Genomic DNA, 13,095 nt, shown 5'->3' on the forward strand with positions numbered 1-13,095 from the left:
CTGCAGGTTTTCTGGCTCTGGAGCTGTGGAGTCTGGATCTGTGGTTGCGGGTCACCTGCTGCCCCCTGCTGCTCGACACCCTCTGCTGCAACGACTATTGTTGCTAGTCTTATTGTTATTATTGTTATTATAATCATTAACATTACGATTGTTACCATTAACACTACTGTAAATATCTGTACCATTTTTCATTTAGTTTATAGCAACATCACCTTTACTGTCTGTACCTCTGTGTGGATATTGTGTAGGCTGCCTCCCTCCCCTCTCTCTCTCTCCCTGATGGGTTTGTTGGGCTTCTGTAAATATCAGAGTACGGTCTAGACCTGCTCTTTTATGAAAAACAATCTTAGATAGCTATTGTTGTGATTTGGCGCTATATAAATAAAATTGAATTAAAGTTTAAATGTGCGGCGTCAGGTTTAAATCTGAACAAAATAAATATTTAATCATTTAAGTTTTTATTTTCAACATTTAGATATTTTACTTTCACTTCAGACTAAATTTGTCTTTGGAAACGGAGCTGAAAAATCCTGGATGGACTGAATGTGTCTGACAGCTGATTCAGCCAATCAGAGAGCAGCTTTCACCTTTGCAGCGGCTCCTTTGGTGGCGTGCTGACCGTCTCTGACATCACTCTGAGACGTCTGGACCTCACACACCTGAAACACACATACACACACACACGTCAACACCCGTGTCCTGGCAGAGGAACCAGCTGACTGTGCAGGACATTCTTGATCAGGACTCACCTTCAGGTACCGGATGTGTCCTCGTCTTAGTGCCATGGAGACGACTGGAGAGGTTCGTCTGAAAGAAACCAGCTTCATTATTGATCGGTGATCAGCAGTGAACCCCCCTGCGCCTGGCGTTAACATGTGATCAGAACCTGACGGCACCAGGCAGAGACACCAGGACCAGGATTTCAGAACCTGATCCAGATAAAGAGACTCTCTGATCAGTAAACCGGCTGCTGGAGGGGCAGAAAAACCAGGAGGCTTCACGTTGGACAGGAAACGCTCTCACGTGATCGTCATCATTTTGTAAACACGCTGCAGGTGAAAAGGTTTTTTCTGACGGTACGCATTGATCAGCCCACGAGGCCTACAGCACACCGGATCAACAGGGCGCTCTGCGATCAGGAAGTGACCCGCTTCTCGGGTAACGATATTTGGGAGAGGTGATGCCGTTCATCTGCGTCAAACCCACCTCTGGGCTGAGATCCACGTGACCCAGATATCTGCCCGACATTCAGAAAGGCTGGATCACCAGGGGTCTGCATCACGAAGCAGGATTTGAGCTTATCCAGGTAACTTCGGGGTTAACCCTGCTGGGTTTTCAGCACCACGAAGGTGGTTCACTTCTTACCGGGGTAGCCCGCCATGGTAACTGATGCTTAACGGCTAACCTGCTCCTCTATGAAACGCCGCCTACTGACCAACCGGCGCTCTCGTTGTTTAATAGCGTATTTTTTATTTGCTCCCGGTCCGTTTCACACGGTCTGATGCAGCCGTTGAAATAAATAGTTTTGATTTGTCTGATGTGAGGCTGAATATTATGAGCAGTTAGGTAGAGATATTGAAACAGTGAATTTTAATCTGAACGTAGGCTGTTTGTTTGTTTTAGATCAGCAGCTTTCAGAGTTTCCAGCAGCCTAAACGTTCAGATTCAGTCTTTCTGCCAGTGGATCTGTTCATGTCTGTGATTGGTCATCTGCTGCTAGCACCGCCTCTTGTATGTGAACGCGCTCCCGGCTGGGTTGGGAAACCCTGGTTTGCCGAGTTGATAACCAGCTTCGTGGGACCGCTTATCCTCGGGTCAGTTAAGCCGGCTAACTGAAAGATATCCTGGGTGTGTTGAACTCGCTTCGTGGTGCAGGCCCCTGGGCTGGATCATGGTGAAACACTGGCCCCAGGAAGCGACCTGACTGATCTCGCATCAGATCTCAGCAGGTTTTAAAAACCTTGTCTTGAGGAAAAACAAATTCAAAGGTCACCTGACTCCAACGCTTCCCGTTAGATAGATCTACCTATCAAAATAAAAGCCCCAAGCAACGAGGAAGCTGTGAGGCTGAACTTCCTCACGGAAACCAGATTTATAAAGACGTTCTGATCCGGTTCCATGTAAAATAAAAGACCAAAATGAGCTGGTGCTGATCGATCGATCGATCCATCGGCGGGTTAATTTACAGATTCAGCTCGAACCCTTTTAAAACACGTCTTTTAAAAACTGCATCCACACGTTCACGGTACGGAGCTGCAGCTTCCCAACGTTTCCCGCGGACACTGAACCGGGACTGGGCCGGGACTGAACAGGGACTGGGCCCGCACTGGGCCGGGTCAAACCCGCACTCTGCGGACTCTCGGGATCCTGCGGACCGATGAGGACCCATGCGGTCCTGTGAGCGCCGGAGTCTTAAACGCGTCTGCGATGATGAAAAACGTGATAATACTGAGCTAAAGCTAAGCTAACGTTAGCCACATGTTAGCATGCGGTCACACAAAGAGGCTAAGCGGCTAGCGGCGAAGCTAACAGCGCGAGCTAACGCTGCTGCCAGACGTCACGTGTTTCTTACCTGTACGTGTAGCGGACAGGTGACTGAAGGTCTGGAGTCTCTCTTGTATCGATCCGCGGACGGCTGTTGTGCTGATGCTAAGCTAACACACCGAGTTTAAAAACGGCAGCTTGACCGTTCACAGAAGAAACAAACTCACGCTGAGTGAAGTATCGCGATGCCACAGCTTCTTCTTCTCTTCCTTTCCGGGAGACTCGGCGCTGTTGGTGCGTTGCTGCCCCCTGCTGGTGGTGAAGACACATGAGAGGATTAATAAAGATATCTTATTCAACACTTTTAATTTCCCAGACTTTTTTCTGGTAGTTGTCTAAACATAGCGTAGCATAGTTGATCTTGTCCCGGAGCTGTAAATCCACTTCCCTCTAGGACCAGTTTTATCTCATGTAATAAAAAAGTCCATGTCAAGTGCCGATCCATCACTATTTGTTCTTAAAATGTCATTTGTCCTTTGTTTTTTGTATTTGTCTAAATGACACCCACTATGTTCACTTGCAAACTACTTACCCAGTAGTTCAGCGGTCTCCTTATGTGGTCTAGGTATTCTCCATCTTTCAGCACTGGGTTTCTTTTACCACTCTCTTCTCTTGACTCAGATGCTTTCTTAAAAGCAGCATTTTTACATTCATCGTTCCACCATGGAACTATTTTCTTTTTCCCATTCACTGTGCTCTTAGGGAGGCAGGTTGATGCAGCTCTAATAATCATGGAAGTCACTGCTACTGCGCAGCTATTTACATCACCCTCCAAGTCCTCTGAGTTTTTCCCAGTCAGCTTTAAAAACCTCCATCTCTTTGTTACATAACCCTCCTGAACATACAAAGTTCATGGTACACAGTATTGGAAAGTGATCACTCTCTGTGTTGGTGTCATTCTTTACATTGCATTCACATAAATTACTCCTATTAGTCCAGAGACTAAAGTAAGATGTATGCATGAAACTGAGTTTCTTGTAACGTTAACCCTGGTCACCCATCTCTCCTCGATTAGTTCTTCATCTACTTCTCTGTATGGTCACTTCCCCACAGAGCATTACAGTCTCCACACACACCATATTTCTCTTCCATCAACTCTCTGAGATCTCATGAAATGTTTGCTTTGATAATTTCTGTAAACTAGACTGTAAAAATGAACTACTTTGATATTTCCTCTGGGACTCACATTTCTACTACAACACATTCATACTCGTTGGAACAGTTTCCCTTCCTCTTCCCTTGTTTTCCAATTGTGTCACATCTAACCGAGCTGTAGGACAAAATCTGAGTGTGGTCATCACCAAAGGTCCAGGTCTAACTTCTTGTCCATTAGCAATTAAACTCCAGTGGAGGATGGGAAATACCATAATGAGGCTACTCGCCTTGAGACAGAATTAGGTTCAACATCTCATGGATCAGTTCAGCTGTAACTTCTGTGATCCCCAGTATTTCTGTAGCTGCTTCTTCTGCTGTATTTCCACATTCACAGTTTTACAGATGAAAGTTGGAAAAAGGAAAAAGTTGGTTTTATCCACAATCGGCATATCTTCATTAATCTCCTTTATCCATGGGTTTGCCACTGACTTGGCGTGGAAGATGGACCCTCTATTACTCGTCTGTTCTCAGACTCCTTTGCTCTATTTACTAGTGCAACACTGAGTCTGTCTAGTTCACTTTCCTTCACTTGTTTTGCTGCATCAGCATAAGATATCTGATTAGTTACTTTATATTTCTGTACATCTCCAGCTTGCCTTTGAACCGTCCATCCTCCAAAAGCAGCGCTGCTTTCACCGCCACAATTGCAGCATTTTACTTGTGTACCCTGACCACATTTTCCATATTCATGTTCACCTCCACACCTAGCACATCTTTGTTTTCCTTTACATTGTCCTGCAGTGTGTCCCGTTCTTGGACACTTGAAACATCAAAGTGGTGCTAGGATAAACTCTCATCATAACTCAGATGTCCCATTCTTAATCTCTTTGGCATACCTTTTTCAAACTCAAGGACTACAGACAGGCTATCAGTTTTCACCACCTTTCTTGCTTTCACTTCCTTAATGATCTCCTCCATTGTTATTGCCAAAGGGACATCATACAGTAAATAACAGCTCTAAGCTTTGCTGCATTCCCAGGGGCAGGGGCGTTTTTAGGATCTTGAAACATTGGGGGCTTAGCCCAGTCCATAAACCTTCATATCTTCACATAATAATTGCCCCTCCACCAAGCAGTAAAGTAACAGTAAACATCCTCTACTTATACGGCACAACAAAACTCACAACAACACTGTTAACTGTGTCATGTCTGCTAAATTGTAATGTCATGTGTTTAAATCAAATAATATCAGAACAAAACTGCAACAGTATGCGGTCTGTGGGTAGTCTCCCAGAAAATCTTGAGTGTTAAACACTTAATTTCCTGCATTCTGGTGTTTTTCTGCACCAAATTCTGCCTTTTCTGCATCAATTTATTGTGGAAATTATTTATGTAAAGGGAGACACAAAATTCAGGTAGCCTGCAGGGGGCTGTATCTTTGTTTCACTGGTTGCTTTTAAATGACTTGAAGGCTGGCAATTCTGCCTTCAGATGTTATGACTGATTTGATCGTCCTTGTTGCTGAATTGTGGTGAATATTTAAGAACATTTTGATATTTTATGACCTTGTAACTGATTATTTATTTCCATCTTAAATGTGCAACTGTACTACTGCCTGCCTTGGCCAGGACACTCTTGGAAAAAAGAGTTTTTCTGCTTTAATGAAAGTATAGTATAAAATCTAAAACTGTAACAGAATATAATGCAGAGCAGCTCTCAGCTTTCAGATATGTTTCTCCTGTAGATCAACTTTTAATATCATCACTGGTGAATCAACACACACGCAGGCGTGACTGATTGAGGTAACCTCTTTAAATGTGCATGTGGCACCTTTTTACCTCATCAATAATAAATTCAATCAGTTTTAATTCAGTTATAAACTCCTGGACTTTAATAGCTCCTGTGTTTCAGCAGGTTTTCTGCTCATGGTCAAAGTTCTGCACATTCAGAATCTAACTGGGTTCTCTGACATTTCCAGAATAAAGGATATTTTGAGAGGTCAAACAGGGTAAATCATCATAAACTTTGAAATCAATCCGCACCGTGTGGATGGGATCCATACCACGGATTCTGCAACCCGTTGCACCACTACTATCCATGCTAGTGTGGGGATGTTTTGTTGTGCAGGATCACAACAGCAAAGGTCAAGATAGGCTATCAGAGTAAAAATGTCTAGACTAGGCAACTAGATGAGTTAATTTTTAAGTAGGCCATTAAAATATTCCTGCAAATGCAGTGAAGAAGCTGATTATCTGTAATTTAGCTGCTTCTACAATTATTTTCCTTTTTAAATCTCCATGAAGGTATTTATAAGATCACTTTAAAATATCACTTTTGCTGCCCAGCCAACTTTTGCTACCTGTGCCTTTTATTATGGAGATGTAGCCAACCAAACCGCTTGTTTTGCTGTTGCACAGGCTGCCAATACAATCTGATTATTCCTGAAGCATCTAAATAATCGTCACAACGCAAAGAATTAATGTGGCAGTAACAGGATAGCAGCTTGTTCTTGAACCAGGTAAACCTACATACAGAAGCTGTGCTGCATGCGCAAAACCCAACAGAACTATTTTATCCACCATATTCTGTCTCTTTCTGTGCATCTCAAAAATAAATAACAGCTGAGACTACAGACGCTTTTAATGCGCCGTAAGTGGAAAGTGAAAGTGTTTCATTTGCCGACTTGTGAAAGAGCGACGCAGGCTGCAGTGCCGTGGTGTGCGCTCACTGGATTTCAGTTGTAGTAGAACAATAAAGCCTTAAACTGAAAAGATATTTGCCTGATTTGTTAAATGTTTGCATCCGCCCACCTCTGTGACCGCGACAAGCGCCCGACCAGCGCTTTACTGCGTAACTGCGCTCGCACAACCTGGATGAGCTCATTTCAGTTAATGAAGCAAAATGCAGATTACAGACTGGTTAAGTTATAAAAGGTACGAATGGAAAATGTAGCGGAATTAAAAGTACATTAGATGGAGCCGGCCCTGCTGCAGACATCATCACTGCTGCCTCCAGCAATTTCTTTTCTTCTCCATCAACATTTCTACAGGCTACATTTTGTCCGGGACTGATGTGGACTGTGAGTGGTGACCATGGGTAACGTTCCCTAAAAGTTCTCTAAAGGTGAAGAACATTTGTATGTCACAACTCTTTTGGTAATGGAAGTGCTGCAGTTCAACGTTCCTCATATGACTTTAGGGGAACGTTCCGTAATGGTAATCTTATGGTCACATAACAACATTACAAAGATACATTTGGGACATTAACCAAATGTTCCAGTATGGTTCAGTGTATTTAATTGGTATAGTACAGTATACCCCTCCCCATGCACCTGTATTATATTAAAAGGTTTACAAGTGGATGAAAATATCCAGAAAATGGTCATGGAGTGGAATAGGAACAGTCATATGCACTGATTCCATGGCATGACATAAAACGTAAAAGACCATACAATTCAAAATAGTATTTCATCTTAGTAAATAGTGAATTACCCTCAATCAAGAATTGTTACTGTCATAATATTACACACATTTTAACTTTGAAAATGTAAACATTTGATAAAATGAAAGGGTAATTACCTAAAATTAATGGTAGGCCTATTATTCTTTCAAAATTACAGATTTTACTGATGTGTACATTTGGGCAGCACAGCGGTCCAGTGGATAGCACTGTGGCCTCACAGCAAGAAGGCCACAGCCTTTCTCTGAGGAGTTTGCATGTTGCCACTGACTAGACACTGATATATACATCTGGAGTTGGTCCCCGGGCGCTGCACAGTGGCAGTGCACAGAGAAGTGCTGCTTTGGAACACACGGCATTTTTCTGGCGGTCCGGTAGCCGACTCGTAGTAGCTACATAGACATCCAGGGTATCAAATGAATGTCTGCTCAATCCAGATTGATTGATAACCCCCCGTCACCGTGTGATGTTTCGTTCTCAAGTTACACGCCTGTAAACCATGGGAGTGCTTTTGGTGACATGAATATTCACTGTTTTAATCAATATTTCAATGTGAAGTTATTTTCAACATGGTTATATGGACAGAAATAGTGTTTTAAAGATAACTCCCACTAAAAGTCAACATTTAGTAACAATAAATATTGGACATTCGCCCAGTATATTTAAAAAAGATTGTATGATCACTGTTTTTTGTTTATTTTCATCAAAAAAATGCAAATACAGTTACAGTTGCTTTCCAGGTGTATTAGAAGATATTCAGTTGTTTATTATTAAACAACAATTATGAGTTGGATCATGGTTTTAATGGTTTATTGCATTTTTTACCAGGCGAGGATGAAAATATCATGTTTTTCTTCATTCCATCTCCATGTAGTCTGTAATGGTCAAATAAATATGTTAATGTACAATGGATTTATATTCCTTACCTTCTGACCTTTCAAAGGAGACCAGAATTATGTATCTAGGCTAATACTCCAGCTAAAAATAGCTGGAGCTAAATAGCTGGAGGTTTCCAACAGGTTAAGTCTCTCTGTGTAGGCATCATCCTCAACTACTGCATCAATCTAAGATCATGAGAAGATCATGCCAGTTCACCATCAACATATGATGGACAACATGTGAGTGGTGACAGTACACTTTGAAGTTCAAGTTTCCTGAACATAAAGTCTGTGTGAGACTTAGTCCCATTTTGAGCGCCCTGTTCATTCAAGTCTGGACGCAGTGACTCATTACTCTTGATCAACCTGGGTCAAGCGGCTAATTTCATATATACTGTGTATGGACACATGCAGTTTTTTCAAGATCTCATCACTGCTTTGTCAGTATACTGAACAAGTTATTGGATCTCTTCAATCTGTTTTTCAGAGGATGTGTACATGCAAAAACAGTTTCTTCAAGTTTATTAATGATAGTCTGTACATTGGTTTGCAGTGGGCTTTATTTGTTATGTCCTTTGCAATTTACGTTAATTTAAGTGGTTGACTGTAAAATTTGTAGCCACCAACTTGATGGCCTGATGTAGGCCTATTGTATGTAGCTCATTTTTTGCAATGAAATTCTGGCAACCACTCCTGCCATTAATATACTGTAAAGTTGAACTTAATAAATGCCGTAATATATCATACAGAGTTGTTCTTTGTTTATAACTGAGGTAGACTGTAAACAGGTTTATATTATAGCTAAGATGTTATTCTATAGTTATTTACCGTTAACAAACAGTAACTTAAACAGCTATAAATGCTAAAAAAATGTTAGGGGAATGTAGTGTAGTGGAGTCCTAGAGGGAACGTCCTATCTAATTGTCCCCTAAACATTCCCAGAATGTCCTAAATGTTCCCTGAAGGTCCTCCAAATAACGTCCCCAAACCCATTAAAGAAATCCACATCGTGACTGTCTGGGAACGTTGTGGGAACATTACCAGGCGACGTCCTTGACACCAGCGGGGATGTTCTCAGAACGTTCTGGGAACGTAAAATTTCTAGCTGGGCTGAACCAGGAACGCAATGCAAAATAAAACTTTACATTAGGAAAGAGGGGGGGACCAAACATAGATTTTGAAATTAAACATGTATAATGCCTCCTCTGCCAGGTGACCTCTACAACCTCACCACAAATCCACACACATGTTAATTTAAGCGCCTCTGATAAAGTGCAGCTCACAGCCACTTCAGGTGGAGCAGAGACGACAGACACAGATATTTCTTTCTCAGTTGCTTTTCTTAGTTTTAGTGGGTGGAAATGCCCCCCGTCTCCCTTTCAGTTCGTGCGTCCTCCTTTCTCACATATGTTATAGCAGGGATCACTTTTTTGGACGCCCACCTCTAAGCCATAGGTTGAACTTCCAGAACTGTCGCACCTACCTTTCCTCTTATTATTTACATCCTGCCATGACAAACTATCACTATCTCCACCCGTACTTTTACCCATGAGAGTTACATTCACAGCACAGTTTGTTGCTAATTCGCCAAATACTAACACTTGCTCTCAACAGCACGCTTAAACACAATTCCGACAAAATCTCCCTCTACTCCAACTACTCTGACTTTCTTTGTACAAGTTTCATGTTGCTGTGCTGCTTTAGCAGATGCTTCAACACATTAGATGTAGAATTGTTGGCGGCTGAAAGCTTTTTGCTGGTCGCACATGTTCTTTGCATCTCTGAGTGTGACACACTAGTCCTAATGACTGTGGAAAGAACGCCTCTCTCCATCGTTCTCCATTCTTCCTTAAGCTTTTAGGCTAATAGTTGACTTGAACAACATTAGGTGCCGCTGACTTGCCACGCAGTCACGCGTGTTATATTAATATGCAAATGAAACACAAACAAACAGATCCAACTCTGAACCCCCTCCAGAAGCGTCTCGGTCCTTACGTAAACAAATGTAACCTGGAATCCTAAACTCCAAAGCCGTGTCTCCTGTATGCATATTCATTGGGGGTTTTCTTTAAAACCATCCACAGACCTCTTTAATTTCTGTCCTACCAAACTTCTGCCATACCATTGCAGGATACAAAACATCAACAGATTAAATATCATCACCATTTTCCGTTCGGCTTCCACAGTTTTTCAACCTTCTATCTGTTTTAACAAACTCCTCCTATCCCACGGACCCTGATCCTTAAATTAGTTTTGGTCTGTTTCATACCACACAATACTTCTACGATGAAAGCCAAGAAATTAACCCTACTCACTACAACTGAGTCCTCTGCCACACTTGCTGTTTGAGGAACAACTTGCTTGTCCCTCCTCATGTCATCTGCCTCACCACTTTTAACCACCTATTAAACAGCTTCAGCATATGAAGCTCCTCTGTTTGTCTCCCTGTATAGCTGCACTTAAGCTGATGATACACTGAGCGACTTTTAGAGCAATGGGGCTAGGCAATGTTGCCATCAATGGTAAAGATTAGTACCGTAATCCCCTTCCCCCACCACTCCGCCACCCTCCCTGCACCCCCGCTGTCCATTCAAAACATAGTCGGACTTGCCACCAGCAAGATTGCCCAGCAACATTGCTCAAAAAGTTGCCCCGTGTATCATCAGCTTAAGTGCATGCAATAAAACCTTCACGAGTAAAATACACCTGTCTGTAAGGTAAACAAGCAAAAAGGGTTCATTTAATCACTTCTGTCCTTAGTGTCACATCGTGTATGTTTTAAACTAGCACAGCTAACGTTAGCTTGGCATTAGCCAAATGTTAAAAACAAGCGAAATAGAAAGCTGTCTGTCTGGAGCACAGACTGGTCTGTAGTCTTAAAAACTCAGCTGCTGGCTGAGACAAACCAGCCGCTCCTCCTTCTACCTGGTAACGTTACCTGCAGGCTGTGACTAACAGCAGAGAGGAGGAGGAACTGATCCAGACTGAGTTTTTTATTCTTTTTGAACATCCCTCAGTATTGTGATGTCAGATATTGAGTTTATTTATAGTGACTTTGCTGTTGTAAAAATTAATGTTATTAAATTCTAATCCTATAAATAATTTAAAAACAACCAGGCAGTTAATATGCACACTTGAATGTATGTTTAAGTCATACGTCATCTCAGTATATAACAACGTTATCGCACATTGAATATTTTCCTCACACCGTGCAGGCCTGCCTCAGGCCCTGACCAGGCCTGGTTTTACCAAATAACCATCACCAAATAATAGTAAAGAATCAGATCATTGAGCAGTCTCAATAAGGGTATCAAATATCAATCAAAATGAACGATCCCCATCCCTAGTTACTCTGCATGGAATCACCCTGGCCTCCAGCACCACTGTGAGGAATCCTGGGGTGCTTCTCAAGTCTCTTAATTGCATCCACGTTTCCCTCACTTGCGTCTTTTCCAAGCCAGGAGAGAAGGAACGAGGAAATATGTTATTAGAGACATGAGACGTCCTTTCTTCCGAAGCGTCACGTGAAGCGACCTCACAGCCGGTTCAGCTGTCAGGCGGCTCTAACAGCTGGAGAGACTTTTAATGGAGTTTGTGTCTGCACACGTGCACTGTTCAGATACTAATAAAGTGTCAGAATCTCTCTGTAGCTGTTACCTGTTTAACAAACACCTGCACATGAAGAATTATAGGTTTCAGTGTGTCCTGCTCACAGGATCATTTCTCTTGGCACAATGCTGATATTATCTGCATTTATATTTATTGTTTCTGATCATAAATTCGTTATTGAATAACCCAGAATATGATCATGGTGTCTTTATTGGCTTTATGTTTAAGGGAAATTGAAATGATCGACACTCAGTTTTAGACTTTCAGTTTATTTCCTCTTCAGATATCCTTTAACACTAGTGTACTGCATACATTTAATTTATGCAAGTCAAATCACTCGTCACCGATCGATCACTGCATTCCATTATAGCAATCCGACGCTTTTTTTAGCGCAGCAGCTTTCATTCATACTTTCATCAGCTGATTTTACTCGCGGAGCCATCGGCTGCTTTCATCAGATGCAGTAGGTGAGATCGGCTGGATGTGCGGATTTATTTTCCTTTGCTTGCTTCATTAGAGACTTTAGTGCAGTTTATAGTGACTTGACCGACTCCTAACTTGTTTACTATTTATTGTCCTCTATTGGACTAAACACAGGAATGAGCAGCCTCACATGTGACTGAATAGAAGATGATAAATGATGTAAAACATGTTTCTTGCTGACAGACTCTCTGACTGTTGATGGGAGAAATAAAAGAAAAGTAAAATCATTCTAATAACCTAAATGAAGAAAGTTGTGTGTTGTTCAGACCTACAATGAACTCAGATTTTAACCAGACAGTGAATCAATAAACAAATCAAATATAGCCTGCAGTTAAACTCGAGTGTATCACTTTGCAGTGATGCACGTAAGTTTTATGTTATCTGTCCTGATGCATCAGATCAGTCCGATCAGCTGCAGCGTCCAATCAATGTAACAGCTACCCAGTAAGGGGGCGTGTCGGTCAGTAAAAGACTTCCGCAAAGGATGTACTGGTGTATCCTCGCTCATAGCTCCTCGGTTCAAGCGAGGGGCGAGGAAACGATAAATAAGCGACTTGAGAAGCACCCATGGAGTTGTCTTTGATCAGACTCTTCAGCTGATCCAGAATGCTGCAGCACGTGTTCTGACCGGGAAAAGAGATCACATTTCTCCTGTCTTAGCTTCTCTGCATTGGCTTCCTCATCAACCTCATCCAATGCATGTTACTAACTCGACTTCTTCTTTCTCCTGCTGAAACCAAGTTGATCAGAGGAACAATGTGAATCTCCTCACAACTTTTATTTAAACTGTGAATCATTTTAAACAATTTGTTTAAAGTACTTTTCTTCGTACTAACACTTTTCTCTTTTATTGAGCAGATGTTAACTTTCACGTCTGAACCACTGACCTGGTTTTCAGTGTGAACTTGAGTTTGTAGTATTTGGTACATTCAGGTCCAGGTGGTGTAGGCTACATCCCCGTTTCTTCTGATACAACAGACAGTTGGACAGGTTGAATAAGAAGTTTTATTCTTTGTGCTATTGTTTGA

General features: G+C 42.0%; 1 long non-coding RNA gene across 1 annotated transcript; it reads right to left on the bottom strand.

Annotated features, from left to right (window-relative positions):
• Positions 1-477: 477 nt before the first annotated feature.
• Positions 478-2,723, bottom strand: LOC123966681. The gene is made up of 3 exons (XR_006824049.1): positions 2,573-2,723; positions 750-807; positions 478-659 (listed from the first exon to the last, which is right to left on the bottom strand). It is a non-coding gene; the product is annotated as an uncharacterized LOC123966681 (long non-coding RNA).
• Positions 2,724-13,095: the final 10,372 nt, after the last annotated feature.

This window comes from Micropterus dolomieu, unplaced genomic scaffold (genome assembly GCF_021292245.1).
Source record: "Micropterus dolomieu isolate WLL.071019.BEF.003 ecotype Adirondacks unplaced genomic scaffold, ASM2129224v1 contig_13978, whole genome shotgun sequence".
Classification (NCBI taxonomy): Eukaryota; Metazoa; Chordata; class Actinopteri; order Centrarchiformes; family Centrarchidae; genus Micropterus; species Micropterus dolomieu.